General features: G+C 42.7%; 1 protein-coding gene across 2 annotated transcripts in view; it reads left to right on the top strand.

Moving 5' to 3' along the window:
* The window catches only part of NEXMIF (neurite extension and migration factor), a 219,434-nt gene that overhangs the window by 103,484 nt on the left and 89,051 nt on the right, over positions 1–26,899 (top strand). For both annotated transcript variants that reach the window (XM_083484954.1, XM_083484953.1), the window contains exons 2-3: positions 8,771–8,879; positions 26,335–26,393. The gene's annotated coding sequence lies outside the window, so the exon portion shown is untranslated. The remainder of the gene's footprint in view (positions 1–8,770; positions 8,880–26,334; positions 26,394–26,899) is intronic.

Here is a 26,899-nt window from a genome sequence, read left to right as displayed (position 1 = left end):
TTCATGAGATGGCCAAAGTATTGGAGCCTCAGCTTCAGGATCTGTCCTTCCAGTGAGCACTCAGGGCTGATTTCCTTAAGAATGGATAGGTTTGGTCTTCTTGCAGTCCATGGGACTCTCAAGAGTCTCCTCCAGCACCATAATTCAAAAGCATCAATTCTTTGGCGATCAGCCTTCTTTATGGTCTAGCTCTCACTTCCATACATTACTACTGGGAAAACCATAGCTTTTATTATACGGACCTTTGTTGGCAAGGTGATGTCTCTACTTTTTAAGATGCTGTCTAGGTTTGTCATTGCTTTTCTCCCAAGAAGCAGGCGTCTTTTAATTTTGTGGCTGCTGTCACCATCTGCAGTGATCATGGAGCCCAGGAAAATAAAATCTCTCACTGCCTCCATTTCTTCCCCTTCTATTTGCCAGGAGGTGATGGGACCAGTGGCCATGATCTTCGTTTTTTTGATGTTGAGCTTCAGACCATATTTTGCGCTCTTCTCTTTCACCCTCAGTAAAAGGTTCTTTAATTCCTCCTCACTTTCTGCCATCAAGGTTGTGTCATCTGCATATCTGAGGTTGTTGATATTTCTTCCAGAAATCTTAATTCCGGCTAGGGATTCATCCAGTCCAGCCTTTCGCATGATGAATTCTGCATATAAGTTAAATAAGCAGGGAGACAATATACAGCCTTGTCGTACTCCTTTCCCAATTTTGAACTTTTAAATAGATACAGTTAAAAAACACACACATTATTATCTTACAATATATAGTTCAAAACAAGCCTTTCATTGTGACTTGCATTGCATGCCCTTCAACACACAGAGGAAAGTTGCCTCCAATGCCCAATTCAGGCATAGGCAAACTCGGCCCTCCAGAGGTTTTGGGATTACAATTCCAATCATCCCTGACCACTGGTCCTGTTAGCTAGGGATCATGGGAGTTGTAGGCCAAAAACACCAGGAAGGCTGAGTTTGCCTATGCCTGGCCCAATTGGTTAATTTTACCGAAACTCAGAGAAGGTAGCCAAATCTGCAATCCTAGGCACACTCACCTGTGAGTTATGCATCCCTATAGCCACTTTCCCAGGCCCATTAGCCACAAATGGCTGCATGCAACACCCTTTCCTATGCTCGTTAAAGCCACATGAGGAACTTGGGCAAATTGCAAAGGTGCTTCTTCCAACCTTGTTGCATGGGGCATGCTCCATATGCTTCTCGTTAACAACTAATCACATCCTCCTGCTAAGCTCTTAGAACTATTTCTTTCATAATTCATTCATTCATTCATTCATTCATTCATTCATTTTATAGCTCTTTTTCTCCAGTCCCACTTCAGATGGTGGTTTTTTGGAAGGCAAGTGCTAGACATAGTTCACTGATTTGGACCCCATGGCAGAATATGGTTTAGAGCTCTCTCATAATTCTAGAACTTGTGCTCATCCAGTGAAACTGACTGGGGGTCAGACAAAAGGAAGTAGTTCTTCACATATGGCATAGCTACAACTATTAACTTTGCTAACCAGAAGATTTCATGATAGCCCCCAACATAAAGACACTATGCCTCTGAATGCCGCCTGTTGAGAAACGTGAGTGGGAAAGGACTGTTGTGCTTATGTCCAGCTAGTGTCCTTTCCAGAATCATCTGGCTGGCCACTATGAGAATAGTACACTAGACTAGAAGAGCATTGGTTCTGATCCAGCAGAGCTTGTTTTGTAAGAGGGAAGCCACCTGCAAGAGGGGAAGTGGGAACATGTGAGATATGGTTTTGAGAAGCTTTGGGCAGCTTCCTGCTCTCCAAATGTTTTGAACTACAACTCCCTATTGTACCAAGTCTGCGTATCAAACTTCCGTTCAGTCAGAAGCTTAGCCTTACTGGGAAGATCACAAGAAAACAATTTGCAGACCTTAGCATCTGCATTTGCCTTATCAGGGTCTCAAGGCCAACCCTGACCAGTGTGCTAATTGGTAATGCATTCCTCAATTCGAAAGTCAAGTAGGCGTCACCAGCTGGGAGTTTTAAAAAGTTAGCAGCACCTTCTGATTAGCTACCAGTTACATGGTACAGCTAACACCACAGCTGTGCCCGCTTTTGCCGCATTTTTCTTACTTTCTTTCCTTGAGCATCATCTCCTTGAGCAACATCTCTCTGAGGGGCCAAGGTATGCCGGTAAGAAGTTATGCTGTTTAAGTTTCTTATTTTATTCATATTTGGTAACAGGCTCATGCTATACTGCTAAATTATTTAATCTAATTATTTAATTATTATATTTAGAATCTAATTATTATTTAGAAATGTATGTTCTACAAGTTGGTGTGGTTATTTGGTAGTTTTTGTCTAAAATGTTTGAAGGGCACCAGGTTGGCAGCTGTTGCTTTGGAAGATTGTCTGAGTTGTCTTGAGTCAGTGTTGATAGACTTTTCTGAACTGGAACTTTGCTTAAGCCTTAGGAGAAAATGAGCCTAATTTCTATTCCGATAGATAATAATTGCTTTTGCTGCCTTGCAGTCTGGGAGCAGTTAGTGTGTACTGTTTCTCCCCATTTCTTCATTGGTATGCATTGAGCCTTGCTATCGTTACCTGCTCCTGGTTCATAAGACCTCTATTCTTGAACATACTGAATTTTGCTGGGCTGTGTCCGCAAAACACGTTTTCCTTTTTGCAACTTGGTAGCATTGCAAGTTATGAAGTAGAAGGTGCGCGCCATTTCTTGTGTATGTAAGTCAGTGAGAAACAGTCTTGAAACTGGACGCTGGGAATAGAGACCTTGATGTCGGATAATCTCAGGAGCGCAGTTTGTTAGATTTAATGCAGCAACCATGAAGAAGCAACTGAACCTCTGCCATTATGATCAGGGTTTACTCTTCCTAGCTCCAGCTGCAGCTTTTATTGTGTCCTTTCTGAGAAAACAACTTCAAATTGCAGGGCTTTGTAGCTTCGCTAAAAGCACTGTCCCCATTTACCCTCTGCAGCTCCAGTTTCTAAAACAAGCAGGTTCTTATGGAGTTAACATTGCTTTTAGCAATAAAATAAAAATAAAGCAAGCGCTTGTTGCATAACACTATCCGTTGTTTCCTTGCCACCCCCCAACTCACATTTTTCATACCTTCTAAAATGTACCATAATTGGTGGCACCTTTTCTTCCAGATTTCAAAATAGTTAATGCAAACTTTCCATGGGAGTGTGTGTGTTAAACCTTGAGAAGCCTTCCACCATCAGTCCTGGGGAAGAAGTATTGCGTTTGAATTTAAAATGGGGGTTTAAAATTGTTGTTTAGGCTGCATTCTCTCGAGGTCATCTGTAACGGCTGTATGTTGGCACTGGGTAAATGGTCACCATTTCACTCTTTCTGTTACCCTTTTGTGTCTCTTTCTCCTCTTTACCTGATACTGTATAGGCAGCTTGGCTTGGAAGAGAGCTTTTTTAAAGAGAACAAAAACACACACACTTTCATCTCTTTACTTTATACCTGGCCATGCTCAGTTGTTTTCCTTCCTTCCTTTTTTTCACCCCCCCCCCCCTTGAATTGTTGGACTTTGGAAGAGAGTTTTAAAAGGGAAATGGGAAATGAGATCAATATGAGAATAATGTCCACTGCAAGGCAACTCCATATATTGTGCATCCAGATATTGTCCTTTACACTAGCTTGTGGAAAATGTGACCTCTGTTTCTCCAAAGCAATTATCAATAATTTTGGGGTTTTCTGTGTTTTCATTTTAAACAATGACTCTGTTCTAAATCAATAGGCAAGGGCCGTAGCAGCCTCCTGTCTTCCTATAAATTTGTGCGCACAATTTCTCTGCCTTAAAAATGAGTTCCAAATAGCTGTTGTCTCACTGAGCTTTGGAAGTTTGTATTAATCAGCTAGTTCGCATATTGTTGCTTCATTAACCTACTTGTTTTAAATGTTTCTAAATTTCATAGAAGGTATGCTGTTAATGAAGGAATTCACCTTGTGTGTGAATTATTCCTCCTGAAAAATCACATTTTAGGTTAGCAGCTAAACACTGACTTTAAAAAAGAAAGGATACTCATGTGGTGTGTGTGTTAACCCAGAAAGGCATTTTAAATAAGTAGTTTGGAAATTACAAATATTAAAGCTTTTACTGTATTGCATTGTGTTGTTTAGTCGCTTAGTCGTGTCCAACTCTTCGTGACCCCATGAACCAGAGCACGCCAGGCACTTCTGTCCTCCACTGCCTCTCGCAGTTTGGTCAAATTCATGATGGTAGCTTCGAGAACACCATCCAACCATCTTGTCCTCTGTCATCCCCTTCTCCTTGTGCCCTCCATCTTTCCCAACATAAGGGTCTTTTCCAGGGAGTCTTCTCTTCTCATGAGGTGGCCAAAGTATTGGAGTCTCCAGTGAGCACTCAGGGCTAATTTCCTTAAGAATGGATAGGTTTGGTCTTCTTGCAGTCCATGGGACTCTCAAGAGTCTCCTCCAGCACCATAATTCAAAAGCATCAATTCTTTGGCGATCAGCCTTCTTTATGGTCTAGCTCTCACTTCCATTCATCACTACTGGGAAAACCATAGCTTTTACTATACGGACCTTTGTTGGCAAGGTGATGTCTCTACTTTTTAAGATGCTGTCTAGGTTTGTCATTGCTTTTCTCCCAAGAAGCAGGCGTCTTTTAATTTTGTGGCTGCTGTCACCATCTGCAGTGATCATGGAGCCCAGGAAAGTAAAATCTCTCACTGCCTCCATTTCTTCCCCTTCTATTTGCCAGGAGGTGATGGGACCAGTGGCCATGATCTTCGTTTTTTTGATGTTGAGCTTCAGACCATATTCACCATCAAAAAATCGAAGATCATGGCCACTGGTCCCATCACCTCCTGGCAAATAGAAGGGGAAGAAGTAGAGGCAGTGAGAGATTTTACTTTATTGGGCCCCATGATCACTGCAGATGGTGACAGCAGCCATGAAATTAAAAGACGCCTGCTTCTTGAGAGAAAAGCAATGGTCCTCAAGAAAGGTTGGAAACAGAGGATAAAGATATTCTGCTGTTTCCTCTATACAATTTATAGCCTATACAATTAAATTAAATTCTACTCAGTGAAGACCCAATGAAAATAATGAATCAACTTCATTGTGTCTACTCTAAGTAGGACTAACATTGAATGCCAGTTGGTAAAGGAATCAAGTCATCAAAGCATCTGCACTAATAAAGTAATTATAATGAACAAATTGATTTTTGGGTGGGGTGGGGTTTGGGGAGCAGCAGAGATATAATGGCTTGCCAAATGAGAGGTTTGGAGAGGTTTAGTGCTGCTGATGGAAGAGATTATACAAGGTGTTTGTGACATCCTTGATGTGCTAAGCTGGAAGTAGATATTTTTGGTCCATAATGAAATTTATAGAGGTTCCCCTTCCCCCTCTGCAATTGTGCATTATGTTATTACCATGCCCTTTCCCCAGTGTTGCTGCTAGACAAATAACTGTTACTTTAGCACTTCTGTGCCAGCTGTTGAAATTTCTGTGTGTTGACTTTTTTTAAAGAATGCTTTAAAGGCAGAAGCAAATTAGTAGGCAGTAGCATTTAATGTATTTTAATAGAGTGTTTGTCTGCAGAGAGGAGAGACTGAAAACCTCTCTCTCCTACCCCAATCCTTTTGAGAAAGAAGCTGGAATAAAAATCCTGCAGGGTCTCCCTCTCACACATGCATGCAGCGCCTGCTGCAAGGCATTGATGCTGCACTGAAAGGCTTTCAAAAGGTATGTGCACTGATTTGTCAGAAAAGATGATAGCTCATCATTAGGCAGTTTGGTCACATATGTTATGTCGGGCAGCAGTTTGATCAGTTGAAGCCCATGTTTTAACACAAGACAAAATACACTGGTAAAGCTTGCTTTCTTAGTGTGGAGCAGTGAAAAGACTCCCTGAAATCTAATGCAAACATCTATTAATGCCAATGATATCCTCATGCAGTGACATGTAGCCTGCTTGAGTAGAAGCAGCCTGCTTTCCACACCCTTCTGCACCCTCCTTCTCTCACTGGAAGACATAGTGGGACAGGAGGAAGTTCCCCAAAGAAGAATTTATCCACCCAGCCCTGCATTCAGTTAGCAGTTATTTTGCCTCTGAGTGCTGCATTACAGCTGCGCCTGCTCTCCGAGGCATTGGGAAATATGCACAGTGGAAATGACTTGTAAATAGAGCAGCACAGAGGGTTAATGGGAGTACACAGCATAGGAGTGCAAAAGGTGTTCATAAAGCCGTGTCTGTCTATGTTTGTGCGCAGAAATCCTCTCCGGGATTGTTAATTAGGGCACCTGGTGTAGTTCCTCTTTTTTGGAGGGTGGGAGCCAGCTTTATCAATCGACACAGAAAGTTACTCTGCAGGTTTCCTCGTTTTTATTAAGATGCTTGTATAAATAATTAGGCACTTTTGGTTTATTGCTCTCTTTCTCTCTTGCTCTGTCTCCCTCCTTTAAACCTGTTTTTTATTTTCATACACAGTAAAAATTGGCAAATGCATTTTACTTTGAGGAGGTAGCACCCCCCCTTCTAACAATAAACAAGCCCTTGCTGCTTTATAATTCACAATTGCCATTTATGTTTCTTCTGTTTCTCCCACCAATAAGCCCAATGGGCTAAATAATTGGGATTTCAAGAGCTGCCTTTTCATATTTTGGTTTCCACAATGGGAGAATCAGGAATGCAGGCCCCCCTCTTTACAGGAACAAAACATCCCCAAATCTTTCTCTCACACACCCCTTTTAAATATAGCAGCCCTAGGTAAGGTGCTAGGTTTCTTTTTTCTTCCTTTCCATTTTTAAGCTAAGAGGGCTGCATTTAAACTGGAGCTCAGCTTTGTATCCCACTATCTGAATAGATCTCTCAAACATTACATCTGTACTTGAACTACTCCTCCATAAAACAAAAGTGATGCCTTGAACTCCCCAGGTTATTGAGGAAATAAAATACATTCAGAACTAAGAAGTGTTTTCATGGGCTGCAGAGAGGGTTGCATGTATTTCTTGTGGCCATTCTCACACCGCACACAGAATTTAGTGTCTGGTTCGTTAAATGGTGCTGTGAGAAATTCAGCTTTGCAAATTCTGATTTATTTCCAAAGATAGCAGCTGTCCAAAGCTGCTGGAAGAACTGGGAAGTCTGAATCTCCCTCCTCGAGTGCCCTGTGTGGCGAGGCATTATACCTGCCTGCAAGTTGGAACATCTGCCTGGATAGTGGAAGGGTTTCCAGGTATTGGAGTGACTACGTCCATCCAGGTCAGCCACTGGCTCTCCTTAACAGAAAGGACTACAAGGGCCTCCTGCTCAGACTGGAACTTTGCCTAGGCAACAGTGGCCTTTCTGAGAAGCCCTCTATCTGTTCTCTGCCTTAACTGCCTTAGCACTGACCCCTGAGACCCTTACTTGCTTCTTGCTGCCATTTAAAGACACCAGAAGAGCTCCGTTGAGTCAGACTAAACCCTATCTAGTTAATTCCCACAGTGGTCAACCAAAGGCATGGGAATCCCCCAGCAAGGACCTGAGTACAATGGTACTCCCCCTTTCATAGTCTCATAGAATTGTAGAGTTGGAAGGGACCCCAAAGGGTCATCTAGTCCAACCCCTGCAATGATGGCTGATTATGGTGGAATCTAGACACATAAAAAAGCTATGAAAATGAATTTGTCATAAGCTCACCATCAACATCTAGTGTCACATTTCTATAATGCACTTAAAACATCATATGCAGTCCTCTGCTTTCTCTCGTCATGCTAATGGGAACTGCAAAGTGAGCATGTGTTTAATTTGTGTATGATAGAATTCAGAATTTTGGGAGAGTATGAAATGTAGGATATGTAGATTCCTGAGAGCAGATCTTGTGTATATGACAGAATTGTGTCTTTAACCCACAGTGTCTGAACATGCCAGCTTCCCATGCTCTGACACCAGGCTTCAGTTCACAACCTTAAGTGCATTGTTTATTTATAAAAGTATGTCTATACCACCTTATCCTGCTGTTGTAAGGCTGCCATGCTGTAGTTCACATGTCTGCCAATAGGTGGCCGCAGCAACTTCAGGGTGATGACAGAGCAGGCAGGTAAGCAAGTAAGCAGCACAGGTGGCAGGTCACAACACCAGCAATGTGGAGTGTTAAAAAAGGCACCATGTCTTGATTTCACAACCTGGATCAGTCTACTGTCACAGTGTGTCAGTCAGTAAATCACGCATAGTTCAAAGTTGGAATTTACTCCTCAACAGCAAAAACACAATCAGACTTGGCTGAGCATCAGGTCTAATGAGCACAGCAGCTCATTCCCTGTGGGTCTGACTCCATTAAATGGAGTGGGTCTGACTCCAAAACTGAAAGTCCCCACCTCCCCTTAGCTAAGTCCCCTCCTTTCCAGGGCTTGTTCCAAGCAATTGGAGACTGTGCCTGCGTGCATGTCTTTCCAGTCCATGGCACCTATTCTACATGAAGAGAGGGAGAACCCAACACAGGGCTGCCATTTTCAGTGGCATACCATCATGCCCATTTCTGCCCAAAGAAGGCTCACTACTGAGGCTTTTATGTTTGATTCTCTTTGTCTGCTTTCTAACCTAAACAAATCAACACACCAAGTGAGTGTTTTAGTAGTTAGAATGAGAAGATCACAGATTCTGTTATCATGGAGCTGGGGCTTTGCCTCTTTGCTTGAAGCAGTCACTAATTGCAAACTGCTTTTGTTCCACTGTGCTGATCTCTCTCATGTTGCTTCACCCACCCAAGCCTTTGCATTATTTGTTCTTAATCCATTCCTTCTCTTGATGTTGTTTGCAGATCTCCTGTGTTCCTAGCACTGTTCCTAGGAGTGTTAGAGACCAGCTGGGGAGAAGGGAATGCTTCTAAACAAGCCTATGGGTATTTCTTACTGAGGACTGCTTCCATGGTAAGTCGGCAAAGATGTTGCTTACATTTCACATTTGCATAGTATCTTCCTTTTGAATTTGCCGCTGTCACAGCTCTTGGAGTACAAATTTTGCTCTGGGAATGCCAGCTTTGCAGAGCCTGATATTAATTTGCACCTCCAGCTCCCCCTGCTGCCCTTCTTACTTAATAAAAAGGTAAAGGACCCCTGACAGTTAAGTCCAGTTGCTGACAACTCTGGGGTTGCGGCGCTCATCTTGCTTTACTGGCTAAGGGAGCCAACGTTTGTCCTCAGACAGTTTTTCTGGGTCATGTGGCCAGCATGACTAAGCCGCTTCTGGTGAAACCGGAGCAGTGCACAGAAACGCCGTTTACCTTCCCGGCAGAGCGGTACCTATGTATCTGCTTGCACTTTGTGCTTTCAAACTGCTAGATTGGCAGGAGCTGGGACCGAGCAACGAGAGCTCACTCCTTCATGGTGATTCGAACTGCCTACCTTCTGATTACCAAGCCCAAGAGGCTCGGTGGTTTAGACCACAGCACCACCTGTGTCCCTCTTACTTATTAGCAGCCCCCAATAATCCCACCACCCCTTCATCCCTTGGGGGCAGTGCCACCCAGTTTGGGAACCACTGGACTATCCTATCTTACAAGGGTTTTTGTGAGGATAAAAGGAGTGGTGAACAAAGCCGTGGTCACACTGCCCTAAGCCCTTTGGAAGAAAGGAGGAAATAGAAATGCAGTATATACTCTTTTAACTCTTGACACCCTCAGGCAGTTAATATTTGCTAATGAAGAGAGGATGTGAATTGAAATATCTATGAGATGCTCAGTGGGACTCTAGGAATGAAGAGATAATTTGGTTAAGAGAGATGCATGTTGATTTCACTTATTGTAATTTCATTCAGCTCTTTTCTGATCTTCAGCTGCTGCATTCATCTTTGCTTTGCCAGTCTTTTTACTGTGACGACCTTTTGCTGTTACAATGTGAGGTATTCCTGCCTCTCCCTAATGAAAAGGAAAACCTTTTTGCCACATCTCTCTCCTGACCTTGGCGTACTTGGGAGCCAGTGCACTCAAATAGGAGAGCAGGGAATAATAATTGCCCTCTTTGCGCTGTCTCTCTCGAGCATTGATACCTGCAGCTCCTGTGCCTTGACAGTTAAATCTGAAGATTACAATTGTTTTGGGAGAATCACAGTCACTTTGCTCTGCTCCTGCAAGCAGTGTTTTATGATTCAGTTAAAAATGTGTATTTTTGGAATAGGTCTCCAGTAGATCTAAGGAAATTAGATCTGTGACTGGTTGTCTGGGTCTTTTCCTATCTGTGTCAAGCTGACAGTTATGCTGGCATTGGGTCAGACTACACATTACATGTGAACACTGCATGGGAGCCATTGTGGTGGGAGTGCTGGGTTAGAGTACTGGGAGATTGGGGTTCAAATCCCCACTTAGCCATGAGCTCATTGGGTGTCTTTGGGCTGGTCACCACCTCTCAATCTAAACTACCTCACAGGGTTCTTGTGGGGATAATATGGAGAGGAGAAACATGTACTCCAAGGTGTACTCCTTGGAGGAAAGGGTGGGATAGAAGTGCAATAGAAAGCAAACGGCGAAGCACCTGTGACTGTTGCTTGGCATACCTTTTCATCTTCAAAAAGCGACTATTTTGGCCCTAGAAGCATTGTAGCTCAGAGCATCTGTTTCACATGCAGAAAATCCCAGGTTCCATCCCCATCATATCCAGGTAGAGATGGAAATGCTCCTGTCCTGAAACCCTGGAGAGCCACTGCCAGTCATTGCAGGTGATACTCAGCTAGATGGACCAGAGTCTGACTTAATATAAGGCACCTTGCTGTGTTCTTATGTAGATAGGGGTGACTTTAGATGGTAGAAATGTGGCCAGTTACCCATTTCCCACCCACTGTTCTCAGTCCTGTCCTCTTGAAGTGGCTTTTCAAGCATGCAAGAAGACCACCCATAGGTAGTTTGGCTCATAAAACCGTTTCTAAAACTTATGAGAGCAAGTTTAAGAGGACAGCACTAATCTGTCCCCCTGTTTTGGGGTGACCCTCTGCTGAAATTTGGGCTAAAGGAAATGGGGGGGGTAGAGATGACGTGCAAGGGAACTTAGAGCCTGCTCAGAGATGGGCGCTTAATCATTTAACTGTTGCTGTATTTGCCTCAGTTCCCCAGACCAGTTACTCAGTATTATATTTTTTGTTTTGAGTTGTGTGTGTGCACCACAGAAGCTGAATAAAATGGTTAAGCTCACCTCGGGAAACCGGTGTGTAGCAGTTATCTTTACTAGGCCAACACTAACATATACTCTTTATACTTACACTATTTACAGATGTTGCAAGTAGTCACCTCTGAGCTTATACAAATTCCTGTCTGGGCTTGGCTCCACATGCCAAGTCCTGAGTTCAGTGGCTTGCAAGATCCTGCAACTCTTCACAAAATCTCCAAAGTGTTCCACAATTGCAACTCATCTCCACGCTGTTGCAAACTCTGCATCAAGGTTTTCCTCTGGAGACCTTAGTTTCCTCCAGAGAGGAGAGAACTGGGGTTTCCAGAGAAACACTCTATAAAGTGCCTTTAATGGATAACACATGGGACACGTCACACAACACTGAAATTTTGGTTGTTGACTTTCCCAGTTCTACTTGATTGAAATTTCTGGGTGAGTCATGAGATTGAGATGCTGGGGGCAAAGCTGGATTTGCCAAAATGAAAAGATGTTTGTGCAGAAAGCTTCTGGAGAACTTGGAATCCCTTTTATGATACCCAATTGACTTGGGGGTTAAACAAGGATAGCTGATGTCTGAAATGTGTGCTTCTGAAGATCCCAGGTGATTCTAGAAAGGAACCATGACGCTTGCTGAATGTTCTCAAGGGAAAATATAAAGTTTACGTGTCCTGTCACTTGCGGAGTGTGACACAACTGTGTTGTTTTTTTGTTTTGTTTTGCTCATAATATGCATATTGAGAAGTGGTGCGTTATTCTCTGTTTAAGCCTAACTTGTTTTTCTTCAGTAGCCTGGTAACCATAGGCAAACTTGACTTGCATGGAGGTGAGCGAATATGTTGGTGTAGGAAGGATGAAGCACTGCACCCATCCAGGGCAGGCCACTTTCCCATCTCCTGGATGTGAGAACTTGGGATGTGCAACACCACTGCATTTTTAGGGTTTGGAATGATCGTGGAAAGGTCTGCCCTTTGTCAGGAAGAACGACATCACATCATTGCTGTGCCAGCTAAAGCTAGTAAACTGCACCCATTGCCACCAGCATACCTGCTCTTTTTGAGGGGGGAGGGACATGGTGTTTCAGTCACACCCAGTTGTTTCCCATTGTGGTTCATTTATATGTCCACCATACTTCCATATGGACGTGTCCACCCACCACAAAGCACCATTTGGGTGCCTTCCAGATCTGATGTTCTTAGAGAAAAATACAGTGAGAACTGTCCTAGAACAATGGGTTTTCTAGCTACACTATTTATGGGTTATACCATGCCCAGTTCTCTGGCTTCTTAAACTGTTTATAGAATCTCAATTTATCCTCCTGATTTTCATTAATCTTAAAACTTTGATTAAAGCAGTTGTTGGTGGGGGAGGAAGTATCTGTTACAAAGGCCAATAGCAATTACATCACAGGAATGTATTTAGATTTTACTTTCTTTCGGGGGGGGGGAGACTCCCAGAGGAATGACCATGTTAAGCTGTGAAGATACTGGCAGAGGAAGTGTGCTAAAAAGCAATTAGTCGAAAATTTAGCGAAGTAGATTGAAAACCAAGTCTCCCTTCCCTCAGAATTGGCAGACTCTTGGCTGAGGCAATCCATGTGTTGTATTCTGGGCAGGAATTATGAGGGATACAAAGGAAAGGGTGGGGGAGAATTCTACAGAGAGAGATGGGTTTGGTTCTCCAGGAATATATATTTGGGCCAGGTGTGGACTTAGGTAGAACCGCCTAACAGGTACGACACACCAAAACAGATGGGATTTCTCAATTCCTTACTATGGCCAAAAAAATAAGATTTATAAAGGAAGCGTGTGCATGTGGGATGCTGTCTTTGACCATATTATTGTTTCTGTTTTGTGTCCCCCATCCCCCCGCCCTGCTTTGTTAAAAAGCTAAGTAAAATGGGCAGATTGGCCTGCCTGGGGAATAAAACAGAACAGCTGGTGCAGTTCTAAGGAGAGCAGGGTGGAATAAATGGAAGGTTGCATGAAGCACCCCCTCTTTTCTTTTGTAAGAGGGAGCCAAATATGAAGAAAGAGAAACCAATCTTGCTCTGACAGTGAAGCAGAATGTTGATTTTGCTCAGCCCCTCCCCCCTTGCCCTACCCCCACTTCTGGCATCCCTGTGCCACTCTTGTCAGGTGCCCAAAAGTTTCCTCTTCCTTTAAATGGCTTTGCCCTTTATGTATATATTTCACTTAATTTATGAATAATTTCCAAAATGATTTAACAAGAAAAACACCACCAACAAAAAGCAGATTTAAAAACAAGTTTAAATCCAGACTGGGATAGATGATAGATAGATAGATAGATAGATAGATAGATAGATAGATAGATAGATATAGACAGACAGACAGACATGTAGATATGCACTTGGAAAGGCTTGTTGGAAAACTAAGACCTCCAGCAGGCACCAACGAAATAATGGAGATGGCACCTGTCTGATATGTAGTAGGAAGAAGTTCTAGAGGACAGATGCCACCGAACTAAAGGTCTGTCATACAGAACAGCCTCGCTCTTGATATGGTATCTACAATATCAAAAGCTTGGGGATAGCTGGGGCATAGGAGTGGCCGTTCCCATACTGACCAGGTCATCTAAGGAGGCTTTGTAAAAAAATCCACTCCCACATCCTAGAATGGTAAGAATTGGGGACCACCAGTATCACTATGCCTCAAAAGACTCTCTTGTCAATAGTTTAGAAATCCCTTTTCCAGAACCTATGTGGGGAGGGTGGAGCAAGGATTATTGTCTCCTTCTGTCCTATCTGCAGTTATTAGCGTTAAGGCATCCTTTCTCTCAGAGAAACATGCATTATGTGAATTGCGGATTTTAATGTAAAGGTGTCGGGTAACTCTAAATATAAATTAAAGAAATGCCAAATGTAAGACTAAACAAAAGGGTAGAGACACAGGAAAAAAGAGAGTAATTGAGGTGGAAATTGCAGGCAAATAGACAATGGGAGAAAGTCTATGTAGCAAATTATTCTCATTTGCACAAAGAAATGCATCTTCATATTTTACAGAAATCTTTTAAGTTCTCTCAAAATACCTGTTCTAAATATATCTTAAAAGCAGAACTGAATTGATTATTTTACAACAAAGAAGAAAACTAACGAAGATTGCAACCAACAACCAAACAAAACTATGTTGACTGACAGTCCTAATCTACCTTATTAGATGTTGCAATTAACACTCTACATGTCATGATTTCATCATGGCAGAGGGAAATAAATGCAGGATCGTTCCAGCTATGGCCCAACAGCACAATATTGCTCCTTCCTCTTTTTGCCATAATGTTACAGATATGGGGTAACAGAATTTGGTGGCGCCAGGGCACCCATAATGGAACCCCAATCAGCAACCTGGCTGCTGCATTATGAACCAGTTGAAGTTTTATAGTCATCTTTCAGGACAACCTTAATAGCTGGGGAACTCTGAAAGTATTTGGTACATGTTTATTATTTTTTTGGAAATTTTATTATAGATATATTTGGGAATTTAAGAATAGCAGGGACCCGCAACAAAATGATCTTTGCTTCTTCCAGTACACTGGCATTAGTTTGCCTGTCTTCCCAAGTGATATGTAAAAATTTTTGGAGACACTGTTGATTGAATCTTTCAAGGAGTTGGAGATGGCGTTTATAAGTGGTCCATGTTTCACAAGCATACAGTAAGGTTGGTAGTACAATAGCTTTGTAAACAAGCATTTTGGTTTCCCTGCGAATGTCCCGGTCCTCAAACACTTCAATCAGGAGAAAGTTGCACTCTCAGAGCTCAGGCAATGCTGGATTTCAGCAGCAACGTCGGCCCTTGTGGAAAGATAGCTACCCAGGTAGGAGAAGTGATCAGCACTTTCCAACATTACACCATTGAGTTGGATTTGTGTCACTGCAGAGCAATTGTTTTATGCTTGTTGGTGCAGCACTTTGGTTTTTTGGATGTTGAGTGATAGACCAAGCTTTTTGTAAGCTTCTGTGAAGCTATTTAGGATGGTTTGGAGGTCATCCTCTGAGCGTGCACACACTACGTTGTCATCAGCATACTGAAGCTCTATGACAGAAGTTATGGTAACCTTACTCTTTTCTTTCAGCCTGTTCAGATTAAGGAGCTTTCCATCTGTTCGATATATAATTTCTACTGGGTGGGGGGAGTTTCCATTCGACAAAGTGTAGAATCATAATAAATAGAGAAAGTAATAAATAGAGTTGGGGCAAAAATACAACCCTGTTTAACATCTGATCCCACTGTGAATGGTTCACATTGAAGCTGGGGGGGGGGGGGGCTAGCCAGGATTTTTGCCCTAGGTGAAGCCTCCAGAGGGCTACTATTGAGGCTTCTAGTCTCTCTGTGTGTACGCAAATGTGCATGGGGAGGGGGGTCTGTTACACGGGTGAAATAAAGCCTACTTTCTGCCCTGGTTGGAGACCTTTAGAGGAGGCATTTTTAAAAAAAAGTTTTTTATGAACTGCCCTAGTAGGGCAGTAATTGCTTCTTGATAATTTGTCACCCCCTCCATCATGGAACCTGGGGCAGCCTGCCCCCCTTCTTACACCCCTGGTTCCGCCTTCACAGCAGTGCATGGTGTTCTTCCTACTTCCTTTCTGTTTCCCAAGAACCCTTCTTCCAAGCAATTCCTCCCTCTCTGTCTGCTTGCTCCCCTTATGCAGATGCCTGTTTTTCAAAAGGGCACATTTTTCCTGTGTGACATCTTGCTTCCTGTAACCTCCCTCTCACCAGCAGAGTACTTCTTGTCACTATTATGGTTTCCATTGATGTATTAATGACTTGCTTCCAGAACCTTTAGTCATTCTTACCAACTTCTATACCTGGCCTGGCACCTTCTCTCCCATACTCCAAATATTAAATTCTACCATTCATTAATTTCCTGATTCGAGCACCCCCTAACTCTGTTATCCCAGAGCTGTAATAAAGGATTCACAGAGGAATCTGGTTGGCCATTGTGAGAACAGGATACTGGACTAGATGGGGGGGGGGCATAAGGTTATCCAGCCCTGTGATATAAAATCCAATTTAGTGTTAGAGACAGAAGAAATGGCGGTGATTGATGATAGAAAGACAATTGCTCTTGATTTCTGCAGTACTCTTGTATCATTTTTATTTTTTTATTTTGTGTTTATGTAAATCAAGAAATTGATGGGGGTGGAAAAAGAATATTTATACTAAAAATGAAGGTGGAGAATGGAGGGTGAAAGAAACAGAAATGTAGACATTAAAAGGCCTTTGGTTTGAAAGCATAGTGCACCCAAGACCCATGCAGGGTACATTTTGTGAGTTCAGCTGGAGCAATGTCACTCTTATTAGATTTGCATAATCTAGGGGGGGGGGGGATTCGGCCACTGCAATAACATTCCAAATCCAATAGTTTCTTCTGTTCTGTAGATCTCTGTGTTCTTCCTTCACATTTGCCCCTTCTCCAGACATAAAACCAGGCATAGTTCAACCCTTTCGTTTTTACATCTACTCCTCCCCTCTCCATTAAGGAGTACGGCACCACCTGCTTAATTTTGGGTTACAAAGAATCTAAGCATTTTTCAAATTATTCACACACACAAGCTGCCTGCTAACTCCTTTTTAAACTTGAATTAAATCAGGTTTGATGGGAAAATTTAACTCTGTATATACTAATCACCTGAGAAAATTATTTCAGGCTCTGTCACAATAATTGCAAAAGGTGCAGCCTGTTTTTTTAAAACAACAACACAGCAACAACAACATTTATTATATATTTGATTGCATTTATATGCCACCTTTTTCTCCAAGGAGCTCATGGTAGTATACATTGTTATTTCCCCTTCTCATTTAATCCCCACAACAACCTTGGGTGACTGGCAGGACATACCCTCTGTCTCAAACAGCAAAAGTTCCCTTTGGCACCTAGCACAGAGTTTCTTTTGGTGGGGAAGGGCTGTAGCTCAGTGGTAGAACACTTGCTTCATGTACAGAAAGCTTCAGGTTTAATTCCCAACATCTCCTGGTAAGGATAGGGTTGGCTCCTGCCAGAAATCCTGAAGAACTGCTCCTGTTGGTGTCAACACTGTTGAGCAAGATGGATGAATTATCCGACTCAGGAGCACAGAAAGCTGTCTTATACTATCTAGCTGTTCATGCAGCTCATGCATTCATAACGGTCACCAAAGACTTCTAGGGTCAAAGCCAGTGGTCTGTGTGAAATGATCTAAAGGGTTAGTTGGGCTGAGTTGCATTAGAGAACTTTCAAACCATTTATGGATTCATGCAATTACCCAGTGTTTTATTCCAGTAGTCCATGGCCATACATCATTCCTCACTCCACAGCCTCACATGCCATGCTGTGTTCAGTGGTGTGGTGTTGAATTTTAATAGTGCTGGCAGTTTTGAACAGAGGAAGTAGAAGACCACTGCCCTGTTACACTCTTAGTAGCTAAGAATAAAGCTATTATTTTGAGAATCTAGATCCCCAGTGCCCTAATGCATGTAGGCTGCCTGGTGAAATGTGTATGATTGCTAATGATTGTGCAGGTTTTCATGAAGGCATGTCTAATTAGGGTGTGAAGGCTGCTAAAAAGTTGTAGTATGGCTTGGCAATTGAAAAAAAATGGTTAAATTAATTTAGTTTTGCTTGGTAAGTAAAATGTATGTGAAATTGCATATACCATACTTTTCTGTGTATAAGACTAGGTGGTTTTTTTTTTTACTGAAAAAGGAGGTTTAAAAACCTGGGGTATCTTAAACACAGGTAGTGGCTATGGGTGATGGGTGATTGGTTGCAGCCATGAGCTGCAGACTGTCATTGGCGATTTGTAGTGTGATTGGTGACTGCAGCAAGAATTTCTTTGCATTGGCTGTGGGAAATGGGTGTGTCAAGGGCTGCTGAGGATTGGCTGCCGCTGCGGCAATTGTGCTTGCTGTAGACTTCCACTGTTGGCGATCGGGTAGACGCTTGTAGCAGATGCGAGCAATCGTTAACGAGCGGGACGAGCAATTGCAACCATCAGGTTAGTGATCTGCTGCACCCCCCCAAAAAAAGCTCAATAACTCTGGGCAATTCTCCCCCCAAAAGCTCAACAACTCCTATCCTTTGGGCCATTTTCTGAAATTGGAGTCCCGCCAAGTAGGCGTCTTACACAAAGGAGTGTGTTATACACGGAAAAGTACAGTAAATTGTTAAAAACTATTGCCAAGTACTTGCAGCTTTTTTATCATCATCATAATCATCATCATTATTATTAAGCATTACCTGACATTTTCAGAAATTAAAATTGTTTGATTTTCCAAAAGCAGTTTATGTGCTTCTTCATCAAATATAGACTTACCAAGCTAAATGTTGTCCAATCACAAAACAGCGCACGATAGCAGATTTGAATTCCTCACACCCCAAAAACCAATTTTTAAGACCCACCACTGAAAAAAATTGCAGAAATTAAGTTACACCCCCTAAAATGACATGCCCTAATACCTAATAAGTACAAAATAGCACCATTGACAAAGGATTCTGAATATTGCCTAGTCATTATGGATGATGAAGGATGTGACTTGATGCTTTGGATGGTGCCTGACTCATCTGCATAGCCTCAGCATCAGTTTCACACACTGACCAGGAAATGTGGATAGTCCCCAAGGGGAAAATAGGTTCATTTGCTGGTCAGTGTGCACATTGCCCATTTGATATTGCTTACTTATATGCTTTCTCCATCATTTGGAGGATCTGCGTGTTTGCTTCAGTGAGCAAAATCTTCTGTTCATGTGCGCCCATTTTCCAAGCCTTCATCACTGTTCATCGAGATTTTTTTCCATTGGAAGAAAATGGAAAATGGTTGATGCATATAGTGTATATACAATTTGGGCTTTCCCTAACTGCAAGCCCCTCCCACCCTTCACACCAGTAGTAAACTGGATTAATCAGTACCCACTAGAAAAGAGATACTGAACTGTATGGGTTCTTTGTGTGGCGTTCCATTGTTTGGTCAACCCACCTGCACTTGTTTTGGTCTGTCCTTTGCAGCAGCAGGTGTCTGCACCAGGTGCTTGCAGGTCTGGAATGTACTCATTTAACAGCACCAAGCTTTCTCTGTGTGTATGTCTTTTAGAAAGCAATGCTTTGTGTTTTTAAGCCCCTTTTATACATCTGACAAGCAAGTCCCCTTTAAGTCAGTTAAATCAGTTAGTAAAATCAACTCTGAATATGTGTCAGATAACAACAAAAAAGCAATAGTTGTGCAAATTAATCCATTGTAGCTCTGCAACTGTGTGCTCTTATATTCTGTAAAGTTGGAACGAAGAAGCGTTTTGCTGTCATTATTAAATAACACACCCAATAAAGAGAAACAGTGTTAGCATAGTGACATTTGCTGAGTTGACTTTGAGATAGAATGCAGTGGAAATTGCAGATGCCTTTTATGTTCTCGTTAAGGCATTCAGAGGCAGAAACTCCTTTAACACATGATCACCAAAGCGAGTTTATCTTGCTTAATGAAGTTACACTAAGGCTTATAATTTGTTCCTGAATTTCACAGATTGTTATATATATCCAGAACTTCAACTACTAAGGTTTCCAGGATCTTGACCAAAAACTGCCACAGTTTTACTGGAACTTGCTCTCTAGCAGAGGTAGCTAATGTGGACTCCAACTCCCATCAGCCCCAGCCAGCATGGGCAATGGCCAAAGATGGTGGGAATCGGAGGACGCCATGTTAGTTACCTCTGCTGTGCTTTCTTTCATTCCTTGCAAGTATAATAGCCTTGTTTCAACATTCTGGCCCACCCATCCTCTGCAGATCTTTAGATCCATGGTTGTCAGACTAGGATGCTAGTGACATCCCTTTCCAGTTTTCCCTGTTTGAAAGCTGCTGCCCATCTTCTCCAGTTTAAGTCTGAGGGAAGCCCAATCAATAGATCCAATTATTAGGAGATTCTTGGGCATGAGCCAGAAGTTCACTCTTCAACACCATGAACGTCAACTAACTTGTGCAATAGCCTGAGTTTAGGCCCAGACACTAGATTCAGATCATGGCAAGTCACACCATGACCAAACCAGCAGTTAAAGAATACATATTTATTTAAAGGTTTGAAATAGGCTTAGTTTGGACCAAAAAACAGGAGGAAAATATATTTGATATTAAGTTTTGTATTTTTATCTATAAACCCAAATATTTTTTTTAAAGAACAGAAATAGCAGCTACAGAAAGATCTTGTTGCTCAATAGAATAAAAGAGTTACATAAAAGATTGCAAGCTCTAGACATCTTGATGGGGAAGAGCAGGTACAATAAAACAATCTATTTTAACTAACCCTAATACTTCACCATCATTCTCTCCCCACTGCCCCATGAGAAATGGCTGCAGAGTTCAAGTCCAGCTGTAAGTATCAGGCAAGGGAAGCAGAATGCTAGTTAGGATTTAGCCGGGGACCTTGATTGATTGATGCAAATGGGTTTTATACAGCTGGACATCTTTGTCCAAGTCAGCCAATTCTGAGACTCCTTAGATGTAACTTCCCATGGCCCAGAGCAGGAAATGATAAAAAGGGAGGTGTGTGTCTCTCTCTGTGGCACAGCTGGATGATTGCTCTAATTGCTGAAGTCTTAGAATGGCTTTGAAGGGTTGCCAACCAGATAAGCAGGTGCTGTAAATCTGCCTGCTATCTGAGAATGAGCGACCAGGAATGAGTGTCCGGAGCGTCACCATTCTCATAAATCCATCCCTCTCAGCTGAATCCAAGTTTGGTTACTCCCCACAACCCTAGGAGTTAACCCTTTGTTGGAGGCAAAGATGTTGCAGGAGTTGTGTAGGCTCCCTGCATATTTGAGAAATGCAGAAGATCAGAGCTTTAGATCTTGTAAGGATCTTATGCATGTAGAAAGGGTGCCCTGCTTCAGGAACAATTCCTCCAATTCTTGGAGGGTGATGGAGATGGTAATGGAAGATGGGGGGGGGGGAGCTGTTAGACTTGAGTCCACTTTCCCACATTACGTTAGGAATTAAAAGGCCAGGATAGGGCTTTTGCAACCTGAGCTTTCATGCTGCTGAATTCCTGGTTATTTAAATAAGAGTTCTCCCAGAACATGCATTAAATCATTTTTTCCCTTTCTCTCTCTCATACACACACACACACACACCACAAACACCTTTCTTCCATCAAGAAACTCAAGGGCCAAGTAAGTGGAATTCTCAGGTGGTCTCTTCCCCTTGCCCCACCAGGCACTGCTGCATCATGTGATTTTTCATTCCATAGTCCTGGCATTTGGATGCAAACATTAGCTGAACCTTAATTGTCGTCTGATTCACAGTCTCTTTCTCTCTCTGCCCCCCTCCTCAGTTAGCCTTTATCCCTGACTCGTACCCACATTGCATGCATATTATACATGCCTACCAGGCTGCTCAAATACAAAACTGCACTGTGTGCGCAAATAAATGTACAGACAGAGATCAGATTGTAATAGCTAAACTTAATCAAATAATTGTTTTCTTTCCCCCGAAGGTGAAAGCAAACAAACATAGATTCCTGAGAATCCTGCTATTACAACTCATTTTATTTCTCCCTCCCAATTTAGTAATTTTGCATACTCTAGATTTTCTTCTCATCCCTCTTCTAATTTTGTGGTCCTCTTGCTATCTAGCTAGCTTCCTTTCTCTGTCTCCTTTCTCCTCCTTATATCTTTCTCATGGCTTCTTTAGGGCAGAATTATATGATAGCCAGTGTGTTTGGTTCACTTGCTCTTTTCTCCTGCATTGCCCTGGTCTGGTCTTGTGGAGGAGGCCACAGAGCAAGGCAGATCCATTGTTGCAGCACCATGGACAGCAACTAGCGCTGGAAGTGACTTGAGCACTTGTGAGTCTCTCCCATCTCTTCGCCGAGACTGCGCCCCCTTATGGGGAACTTGGAGCAGTGGCTCCTAAATTTTTTTCAGAGAACCCTTTTGGTTCCATGAACTCAATCCCCATGCCCCCACGCCCTCCAGCCTACCCTATAGAAAGCATTATTCAGAACACTGAGTTGCACAACCGACTAAGGAAGGCAATAACACAATAGAATTCAAAGCAGTAACAATTAATTACACATTTTGCCAAAATCCAGTTAAAAGTATTTAGTTTAATTAATTCAACTAAACTGGTGAACTTGATCCAATGATACCAGTTTTTCTAAATCTGATAGACATTTATACCTCCAGTGCCCCCTGCCCACCTTTCCTTTTAGTACCCCTTGGTAATCCCACTGCTCTCAAGGGGCATTATTACCCAATTTGGGGGCCACTGCCTTAAAGGGTTGACCCTGTGGCCTGAAGATGGGCATGGCTTCTGCATCTCTGGTATGCTACCTGTTCCCCTAGATTGGTGGTGTCCTGTAGAAGGTATTCAGTTCCTCACAATGAATGGAAGGCATTTGTGAGGGCTCTGACGTCGGTCCTACACAGACCTTGATACTCTGTGGAATAAGGCTTGGTAGACTGTTGCCTACTAGCCTTGGGTTCAGTGGTCCCTTGATCAGCAGCACCAGGCTCAGATCAAAGTACCCAGCCTGGCTCATTAACTGATGACACCATAGCCTCTAACACTGTGCTCTGGTCACTGCCAGACTCTGGGTACATGACACCCATCAAGGTTAGTGGTTGTGATCTGAGGATGTCTCATCATGCATTTTGGCACCTGCAGGTGGAGATGGTTTCACATGTTTTGTGTCACTGAATGTCACGGAAAGAGGGAGAGAGAGGAAATGCAGGCCCCCCAATCATGGCAAACAGCTGTACACGGGCCATACATGAAGTGGTTTGTAATTCTTATACAATGCATTTTAGGTTCTTTCAGAAGCGTGTAATGATAATGAAGTTGAGGATTGTAAGTTTTCTGATTTAGCAACCTGGTAGGTGAAATAGAACTATGAATTTGTTTTTTTAAAGGGGAGAGGAGAGAAAAAATAAAAAAATCATGCCCAGTTCAGTTTTTGTAAGAGATTAACTTAGGTGACAAGCCTATGTCATTTATCAGTAAACGGGGTGGGGAATGGCTGTAATAGTAATCCACCCACCTTCCCCATTTTGTATAATGATCTTGAGCTAATTAAACTAGCTCTGGCTGGAGGAAAGATATCAGAATGGTAGTGCTTGATGACTCATTTTATTAAAACTTCACCATGCATTAATAGAATATTATGGAAGGTTCTCTGCATGGAAAGTACTCTATCCTTACAGTCATAACTCCCCCAAGTTCTTTTCAGTTCTGTTCCTTTGTTCTGGCCTGCCTCTTTCAGAATGTTGTTTTCTATTTGTTGTTTATTGAACTTATATCCCAGCCTTTTTTCCAAGGAGCTGTAGGTTGCCTTTAATTCTCACATCATCCCAGTGAGGTAGGTTAGGCTGAGAGTCAGTGACTGGCCCAAGGTCACCCAGTGAGCTTCATGGTACAGTCAGGATTTGAACCCTGGTCTCCCAGGCAGTGGCATAGCATGGGGGGTGCAGGGGGGCGGCTGCACCGGGCGCAACATCTGGGGGTTAGGGTTAGGGGGCGCAAATCCACGGGTTAGGGGGCACAAATCCATGGGTTAGAGGGCGTAAATTACTTGCCTTGCCCCGGGTGCTGACAACCCACGCTACGCCACTGCTCCCAGGCCCTAGTCCAACACTCTAAACTCATGCTGCTCTAGAGCAGAAGCCCTGTTCAAGCCTCCATGCACCGCCCTGCTAGGTCATCTAGCTCCACATCTTCCCCCTCCTTTTTGGGACCCACCTATCCCCTCCATGACATCTTCACAGGACTTGTAAGCGATTTACAAATATATAAGATACCAAACATCTTGTCAGTCAAATGACCCAACCAGCAATTTATATGAGCATAGTCCCTGTTGCATGATTTCTTCAGGTTGAATCTTATTTCCTGGTCAGTAGAGTAGTATGCCCTCTCTATGTTTAGCCCCCTAGACATATCTTAATTTGGATCCAAGGCTCCATTCTGCAACTCCTGGATCTTTTCCTTCCCCTTGCTCTGGATGATAGTCCTCTCTCCCTCTGTTGTTCTTGCCTGATCCTCCCAGTCCACATTTGCTGCCCAGATTGGGCTACCACTGTTGTTTGGGTTTTAGGTCCTGCTGCCATCCATGGAGTGCTGTGCTCTTTTTGCCATTTGCCTCTGTGTGGATTAGCCATTGCCGTAGAGACTGCAGACTTCAGTCCAACATATTGTTACATGCCACCCCAATCTCTGAGCGGTGTGAGATTCCGGGGATTCCAGGCATGCTTTAGTCAGGGTTTCCTTTTGGAAAATGAGGCATAGCTGAGACTGTTGTGTCTCTATGGTTTATTTCCAACCTGGTTATATATACAACCTGAGCCTAAGATGAAGGGTTTTGTAGCATTACACTTCAAGAGGTTCCTGCTTCTCCCATAGCTGCAGCCCTGGATTCAAACAGACACCAGCCATGGCTCTCTTTCTCCGCTTCCATCTTGCTGTGCTTAACAGACTGTCACCTCCCCACCTCAAGCTCATCCTGCCATCTGCAATTCTAAGCTATTGCTAACAAACTCAAAGCTGGAGGAGGGGCCCTTGGCAAAGTCTCCTCTCTCTGGCTTTCCTAATGGCCCATTACCTTCCCTGTGGCTTTGTCTTTGGCTGATTTCCCCAGGTGATTTCCTGAACACAAGAAGCTGGTTTCACCTGTATTTTAACACTTTGCAAAATCCAGTGTCTGGCAGCCAATTTTAACACTCCAGACACTGAACCACCCTGAGACTTCTGGGTATAGGGTGGTATATAAATTAAACAAACAAACAAACAAACAAACAAACAAACAAACAAACTCACATTGGGCCCAGGAATTTAAGAGGATCTGGCACCTACAAACCCACACACCCACAACTCATAACAATACCGAGCTGTTAGCTTTTGGCTCAAGGTGCAGACCTCCACCCCCATCCCAGTCAGCACTTTGTCCCAATGGGAAGAAGTTGGGGACTTTTTGGGAGATGCATCCTTTATGGGTTATGCAATTACTCAGTATGTGGATAATTACAGATGTTACATATTACACCGAGAAGTAATTTTATTGCTAATATTAACATTGCTATTAGATAATGCTGATTATATTTTGCACTAAGAGGATTGAAAAGGGGATGGCAAGAAGAGATGAGGCGAGTGCTCTTCTTTCTTGCCTGTTCTAGAAAGAGAGAGAGAGAGAGAGAGAGAGAGAGAGAGAGAGAGAAAGAAAGAAAGAAAGAAAGAAAGAAAGAGAGAGATGTGTGCTAGAGTATAGTCTTCCATTCCATAGGGGGAGAACAGCTGTGTCAGGGCTATGAAATACATTGAGAGTGATAGCATTGAATTACTGGGTGCATCTGAGGCAATGTTCACATTGTGGCAATTTCACCTCCTTCAGTAACAGAACAGGCCGCCTTCTACTTTGATCATGGATGTATATTTTATTTTATTTTAAAGAGGAAGGAAAGAAGACAGAGCTTTGGTTCAAAGTGTGTGTGTGTGTGTGTGTGTGTGTGTGTGTGTTTAATGCATGCCTGGTGATGATTATATTTTTCTATGAACAGCATTCTGCTGCTTTTAAACAATGAGTTGAAAGATTCCTGTTTGAGCAAGGTTGATAATGTAGAACAGTGGTTCCGAAGGCAGGAGGTGAGATTACCTGGGGAGGCTGCTAAGAGGCATGGAGGCAGCAGGGGGCCGCTGAAGGTGTAAATGACTATCAGACTTTGAAGAGCTGGCATCGCTGGATCAAGTTCATCAGTTTAGTTGAATTAATTAAACCTAATTTTTTTAACTGGGTTTTGAATATATGTGCAATTAATTGTTACAGTTCTGAGTTTTAGTTGGTCAAGCAAACTGCTATTCTAAATAATGCATTTATTTATTTATACATACATACATACATACATACATACCCACCTTTTTCACAGTTGGAAATTAATATGGCTTTCATATGGTAGGGTAGGAGGCACTGGGGATGAGCTTATGGAACCAAGGGGGCACTGGCCCCAGAAAGTATAGGAACCACTGGCAAGATGGGGAACCTTTTTCATCCTGAGCACCACACTTCCTTAAGGGGAACTTTCCAGAGGGACACATGCCAGTGGTGGGCGGAGCCAAAGGCAAAAGTGAATGGAGCTAGAAGGAAAAGTAGGAGGAGCAACAGGTGTGTCTTTCACCTTTGACAGTAGGCTGCATTTTAGCCACACAAAACTCAAAAGATTTCTGAATACACACATCTTTCTCTCTTCCTCTCTCCTAATTTAGGTAATCAAGAAGCATCATCATAGTCCCAGGATACAATCCGGACAGGCTTAACATTCTAGGTAGGTGTGGAGTTCATCTTGCCAAATCTCTGTGTTTGCACAATGTTTGGGAAAGTGTTAATTAGAAATGTGAAATGAATGAAATTTCTCACCCATTCCCAGGTGGAAGGAGCCCCAAATGGAGCTGTCGCTAGGTGGGATTTAGGGAAAAACTAGAAATGGGCTTTTGAGAGTAGCTGTCTGCTTTCTAACTGGTTTGTTCTGACTTCAAGTATTATGATCTCATGGTGGTGGTGATCCAGGGGAAATCACATATTTGTTGTTTGATTCTAACAATTTGGTGACACAGCCGTGAGATTTGCAGCGGCTGCCCAAAAACTGAGGAGAAATTTTAGTAAGGTTAATATTGTGAATTGCAATGTGTGTTATTTTAATGTGTTGGTTCCTTTCACCTTTCATATTTAGATATTTTCTCATTTTTAACCTTTGTTGTTATCATCACCATCACCAGTGCTTTTTTTCCTTAAAAAAATGTTTTAGGGGTACTCTCATTAAACATTCGCTTC

The sequence above is a fragment of the Podarcis liolepis genome (genome assembly GCF_965112155.1).
Source record: "Podarcis liolepis genome assembly, chromosome: Z".
NCBI lineage: Eukaryota > Metazoa > Chordata > Lepidosauria > Squamata > Lacertidae > Podarcis > Podarcis liolepis.
This window is presented reverse-complemented; position numbering and strand designations above follow the sequence as displayed.